This window comes from Galeopterus variegatus, unplaced genomic scaffold, assembly GCF_000696425.1.
Source record: "Galeopterus variegatus unplaced genomic scaffold, G_variegatus-3.0.2 Scaffold17627, whole genome shotgun sequence".
NCBI lineage: Eukaryota > Metazoa > Chordata > Mammalia > Dermoptera > Cynocephalidae > Galeopterus > Galeopterus variegatus.
In genome coordinates, this window is record NW_007743738.1 from 9,226 (window position 1) to 15,746 (window position 6,521).

The 6,521-nt window shown below is 33.5% G+C and overlaps 1 pseudogene; it reads right to left on the reverse strand.

The window, feature by feature from the left end:
* Positions 1 to 2,653: 2,653 nt before the first annotated feature.
* On the reverse strand, positions 2,654 to 3,709 carry LOC103582734 (annotated as a pseudogene).
* Positions 3,710 to 6,521: the final 2,812 nt, after the last annotated feature.

Genomic DNA, 6,521 nt, shown 5'->3' on the forward strand with positions numbered 1-6,521 from the left:
AATATTCATTCATGGATAATTTTCCTAACTGAAATACAGAAAAAAAATTAACACAATAAATGCAATTAAGACATGTATTTACAGTGACATTTTACAGATTCTCTTTGAATATTTTACAAATTTTGCAATATATTTGAGTTCATGCATAGGAGTAGGACAATGATTGTTGTAATGCTTACTCAGTGCAGATAAAATCATATGGAGATTAATCACCACAGGAAATAAAATGTCTATTTAGTTCAATTGCTTTTATTGCAAAGTAATTGTAAGAAATAGAATTTTGGAGAGTAAGTAAAATTTAAATGTGAAATCAAGGACAAAAAAAAAAACGCAGTATGATGACTTATGTGTTTCAAGTTAATCATTATGGACATCTGAAAACTATGGTGTACATAAAAAATGATAATTTCTTTCCAATTTGAATTTATGATGAATTATTTTTGAAATTGACTGAAAATGCTAAACACATACAGATTTTCAGAATTAAATCTTTTAATTGACATGAGCCAGATAAATTGAATAACACTCATATAAATGACGCTCAATATAGCAACTACAAAACTACCAAAGATACTTTGAAATCTAAAGTTGGATAATGAAGGAAACAGCATTTTCCATCAGTATTTGTTGAAAGTGTTAGTGCCTGTGTGGTGGAATCCTTGAATTAGTATCTTGATCATGTCACACACTAATTTTAAATCACTGATGAGAGCACTTAAAAAGCATGTATCTCTATTTCCTCAGAATAAAAATTTAGGAAATTCTTTCTCTTCCTTAATAAAAATGAAATTATCTTCTGACAAGTAAGGGAGGAAAAATAAGGATTTAATTTTTGAAAATGGTTACACATTATTGATTCCAATCAAGATTAATGTGACTTTGTGCTATTTTTCCACCATTGTCCCAGGTAACTTAAAGATCAAGAAAGTGATAATGTGGAGTGGAAGACAGTTTATTAATGAATATATAATAAAGTGTTGGTCATCATTATATACCCTAATATTAACTGGGGAATAAAGGTGATTATATTTTATCATATAAGTTTATAATAATTTAACCATTGCAAATTATTTAATTTATTATAATAAATTATATTGTAATTTATAATTACAGCTCAGTTTTCATTTTCCTTTCCTGATCCAGCCAGAATTTGTTTTCTTTATATTTTTCTAACTTACTTTGGAATTTCATCCAGGCCCAAAGAGAACACAATAAGAATATAAGTAATTCAAGTAAAATTTATGATAGGGGAGATGAACGGAAAGGTAGATATCACCTTAAAAAAAATTCTTTCTTTTATACCTGTATCTGTGAGGGCTGCTTATAAATATTATAATTATTAGAGAAATATCAAACCTTTGCAAAACACACAATAGCCTTGATACTCATGTGTTTGTTTAGAGTATAATTAGAAATGCAATTGATTTAAAGCAACATTCAAGGCAAAGCAAGGGTATTAGCCCTCAATACTTAGAACAACTCCACTCAATTACTTTATGAAGGTTTCTTAAAGAGTTCTGATGAAGAAAATGGTCTTTTGCAGCTGCTCAAGCTGCCCTATGATTATTTATGGAAAAAAGGCATAAATGCTGAAAGTGAAATATATCATCTCAGTTTGTTCTCAATATTCCATGAAGCAATCTAATATTGCTAAACCTCTTATATACCCTTCGTCCTCCACACTGGAACTCTTTCCTAAAATAACATAGAATAGTAGCAATATCTTACTCAAATGCACATTTATTCAAGTATCTATCAATATACTTTCTATGCATATGACATAAAATAGTAGCTCAAAAATATTTATTGGCTCATCAACTTAATTATACATAATGACTTTGTTAATGCTTTTACTCCTGAATGAAACTTCTTTCTTTCTCTTTTGTGTGTGTGATGATCTATGATCATTTTGTGGCCATTTCCAACCCTCTGCTCTACATGGTTGTCATGTCCCATGCATGTCCTTCAAGGCCAAGTTAACACAGCATGCAATTATGAAGCAATCCAACCTGCATCCCCAAATGATCTTGAAGTTACTCTCTCCACCAATCCTACTATATTTACCCAAACTACTAGATTTTGAGATTCTAAAGGGTGATAGTATCTTTTCCTAACTGCCATTTACTTCACTACATTGACAACATGAACTCAGTTGTTTGGGTCAGCACCTACACCTATCAGTTACCACACCAATCCTACTATATTTACCCAAACTACTAGATTTTGAGATTCTAAAGGGTGATATTATCTTTTCCTAACTGCCATTTATTTCACTACATTGACAACATGAACTCAGTTGTTTGGGTCAGCACCTACACCTATCAGTTACCAGAAAAGAAGTGAGAACTAGCCTTTATTACACTAATACAATATGCCAGCATGTTGTCCACATATGCAGTTGCTTCACATAATTGTCTATGAATAAAATCATATAAGATTTTTTCTGGCAAAGATTGAAATCAAGGTCAATCAATCTAATCTGGCTTATTCAAGCTAAGCCATGTATAGTCTGTCTGACTTAAAACTCATATTTTTTCCATTGTAAAATTTTTCTCTTCTTGAAAAACTAATTTTTTAAAAATTAACTTTAGATGCACACTTCATTAAAAAATAGAGAGAGTCCTTTTGTAATAACCAAATTAAATTGATGCATTCAATGTGACAAATATTTTCTGTCCTTTATCTTGCTGACTGTATCCTTGGCATCCTTATTTCTCAGACTGTAGGTCAGGGGATTCAACATGGGGATCACCACTGTGTAAAACACAGGGGCCACTTTCCCTCTGTGTCTAGAGTTCCTGAGTTGGGCACACGGTAGAGGAAGAGGATGGTCCTGTGGAAGATGGTGATGGCGGTCAGGTGGGAGGCATAGGTGGAGAAGACTTTGCAACATTCACTAGTTAACTGCATCTTCAGTACGGTGACAACAATGAACACATAAGACATGAGAATGATGAGCCATGTGCTTATCTCATTGAAGGTGGCAACAGTGAACAGAAGCAACTGGCTGAGATAACAATCCGAGCAAGAGAGGGACATCTGGGAGGATAAGTCACAGAAGAAGTCATTGATTGTGTTGAAGCCATGAAAAGATACTTTCAAAGCAGAGCATGTGAGTGTCATGGAACATGCTGCTCCCCGTGCATATATTCCTACAACCAGCCTGGCACAGAGTTTCTGGGACATGACAACCATGTAGAGCAGATGGTTGGAAATGACCACAAAATGATCATAGGTCATCACAGCAAATAGAATTAACTCAGTGACCACAAAGGTGCAGAAGAAAAAGAACTGCACCATACACCCTGAGAATGAAATGGTTCTGTCTGCCACAACTAGGTTCAGCAGCATCTTGGAAGCAATGATGGTGGAATAGCAGAAGTTCACAAACAAGAGATGGCTGAGGAAAAAATATAGGGGAGTGTGAAATTTGAGGTTAATTTTGATGATCACAATCATTCCGGGATTAAGCAATGATGGTGGAATAGCAGAAGTTCACAAACAAGAGATGGCTGAGAAAAAAATATAGGGGAGTGTGAAATTTGAGGTTAATTTTGATGATCACAATCATTCCGGGATTCCCTACTACACTGAAGCTGTAGACAGTGAGAAATATCATGAACAAAGGGACCTGCAGTTCTGGGGAATCCAAAAAGCCCAAGAGGGTGAATATGGCCTCAGAAGGTACATTTCTCTACATCAGAAACATGTTTCCCTTTGTTCAACATGGAAATCATTCTTGGAAATAAAAATCAAAAATGACTGACACATAGACTATGTGTAACTCCTCATTGTGTAGAAAATGAGGTGAGACAAAATAGAGACCTGGTATGATTCAGATAGGTATTAATTATCAGGACAGAAGAAACTAGCCTTTCAGAAATAGAATTACTAGTAAAAGTCACTTTCTCAAAAATTGCAATATTAATTCTTCTATGTGTCTCAAATGTAATTTTAAAAACATACATGTGCAATAATTGTTAACTTAAGCAGTTTGGATTGTAACATGTAATCAAATTCTCACATAAACCATTCACATCTCATTGAACTTCATGAATCCTGCAAAGAAAAGTAGAGCAAAATGAAATAATTTAATTTATTGGTCCTACAACTACTAATGAAAAGTAGAAGCATCTCAAGTAACTTCTATAATTATAACTATTCTAGCAATGATATGTGTGTGTAATTTGATATTCGAAAAAAGTCCATGAAGTTTATACATGTAGTTTAATTATTAGCTTATCATTTTAATCATGATTCTTCTTTTGAATAATAGGCCTGACTTTAAAGTTAGTCATAATTTATGTTTTTCAATAAAGATTCCCTATTGAACTGCCTTCTTTTACAAATGAGCAAACAGATACTTGAAAAATCCATGATTTGCCCAATAACATGTAGATATTTGATAAACAAATACATTTTCCTTGACTCCCAGTATTGTGCCCATCTCTCTTTGCCTGGCTCTGATGCGCAAAACAGTCAAAGAACTTAACATATTACTTAGTGGATATCACATTGTCATAGTTTATTTGCTAAATCTTTTGACTATTTTTAAGATAATCTTTATATTATAAAACTATGAAAATTAGTGAAAGTGTTGTAGTCTTCAGAGATGTTCTGAATATTCATGCCGAGATGTAACATATAAAATGGAAGTTAGAAAAAGAAAAAAAAAAAAAACAACTTGGCTCCATTTAAGAATATGTATGAAAAAAAAATCCATAAACATTAACAAAACCACTTCCTTTTCTTAAAATCCTCTCTTCTCTCCTTGTAAGTCATCGAGAACACTCATTGTCTCCTTCTATTGCTGTTAAGAATGTGGATGAGAATTTTAAGGTGTCACCATATTCTGGTGACATTCATGAGAAAAGAGTTCTTACTGGAGAGAATGGTGGGATTTCTCAAATTGATGACCAGGTAGGGTTGCCAAATAAATATACGTTCTTAGTTAATTTTGAATCTGAGATAGATAATGAATTGTTTGCACTAACTATGTCCCAAATATTGCATGGGACAAAATCATAATAAAAACTACTATGAAATTTAATTCAGCATCTTATTTTCTTTCGTTTGGTAAATCTGGCAACTCTATATCTAGTACAATGCAGAATCTTAGAGCAAATGATACATCCTGGTTCATCTGAAACTTTCCTTGTTGTGACAATTTTCTTTCGTTTGGTAAATCTGGCAAATCTATATCTAGTATAATGCAGAATCTTAGAGCAAATGATACATCCTGGTTCATCTGAAACTTTCCTTGTTGTGACACTGTAAGTCACTCAGACCAGAAATCCCTTCCGTTGCATTCCCTATTAAAGAAGGCCTTCTACTCAGACTATCATTTCTGATAAGGCTATCTCTGGTTCTGCAATATAACAAATAGCTTTTAGATATTCCAGCACTAAAGGTCTGAAGTCCCAAGCAACACTAAGAGCTCTCCATGGCCCTATATGCTCAGATATTCAAAGATAAGGGCCTATGTGAATGCAATCTTTTCCAGTAAATTCTCACTATTATAAAACTCTTACTTATTCCTCTATTTCGGGCATTCTAAACCTCAGCAGCACTGATATTTTGTGCTAGATTATTCTTTGTTGTGGAAATCTACCCTGTTTATTGTACCATGTATAGTAGCATCTCTGGCTTCTACTCCACTAAATGAGAGTCTTTTTATTGTACCATGTATAGTAGCACTGTTTATTGTACCATGTATAGTAGCATCTCTGGCTTCTACTCCACTAAATGAGAGTCTTGCTGACCCCACAAAGTTGTGAAAGATATACATGTCTAGAGATATGGTCAAATGTCCCTTTCAGGCAGGGTAGGAGGGGAAGATAAACTTCTGTATTTCATAATTCCTAACTTATTTATTTAATTTTGGTACATTTTAATGCTTCTTCTGTCTAAATTCAATTTAACAGTAACATGCAATTTAAATATCATGTTTCCTTATGTTCCAAACTATATTATTATATGAATTAAAATTTTTTATTATCTTTCTATCCAAGCACTGTGTTATCTAAAATCTTCCTCCATATCTTCCTTTTTTTAATTCACTTTTCTTTTTGCCCTCAGGAGCATACTCCAAAATCTTATATTGACCTAGTCCTATTCACTATGTTTCTCCAGAAGATTCATTTTATTTCTTTCAATTCAATTTTAATTAAATACTTATCTTTTTTTGCACAACTCTTTTAGAAGCTCACAAAAGCAAATAGACACATATTCCTGAAAACTCTCAGGGTCTTGTTATTCTGCAACTCTCAGGAAAGAGCTGTTCAGGACACTGTTGCAGAGGAGATCAGCTCAGCCAAGCCTGCTATACAAAGATCTGCAGAAAGAGTTCACTTCTTGTTCCCTAGATATCCAGATACATAATGGCTTCAGTGGCTCAAAATTTCCCCAAAATTATTGTCCCATGAAGAAGTGACCAACCTAAGCCATCTTCCATATGCATGAAAAATAATATAAATATTTTCTCAGACCTGCAAACGAACCTGCTGGTGGAAAAGGCAACT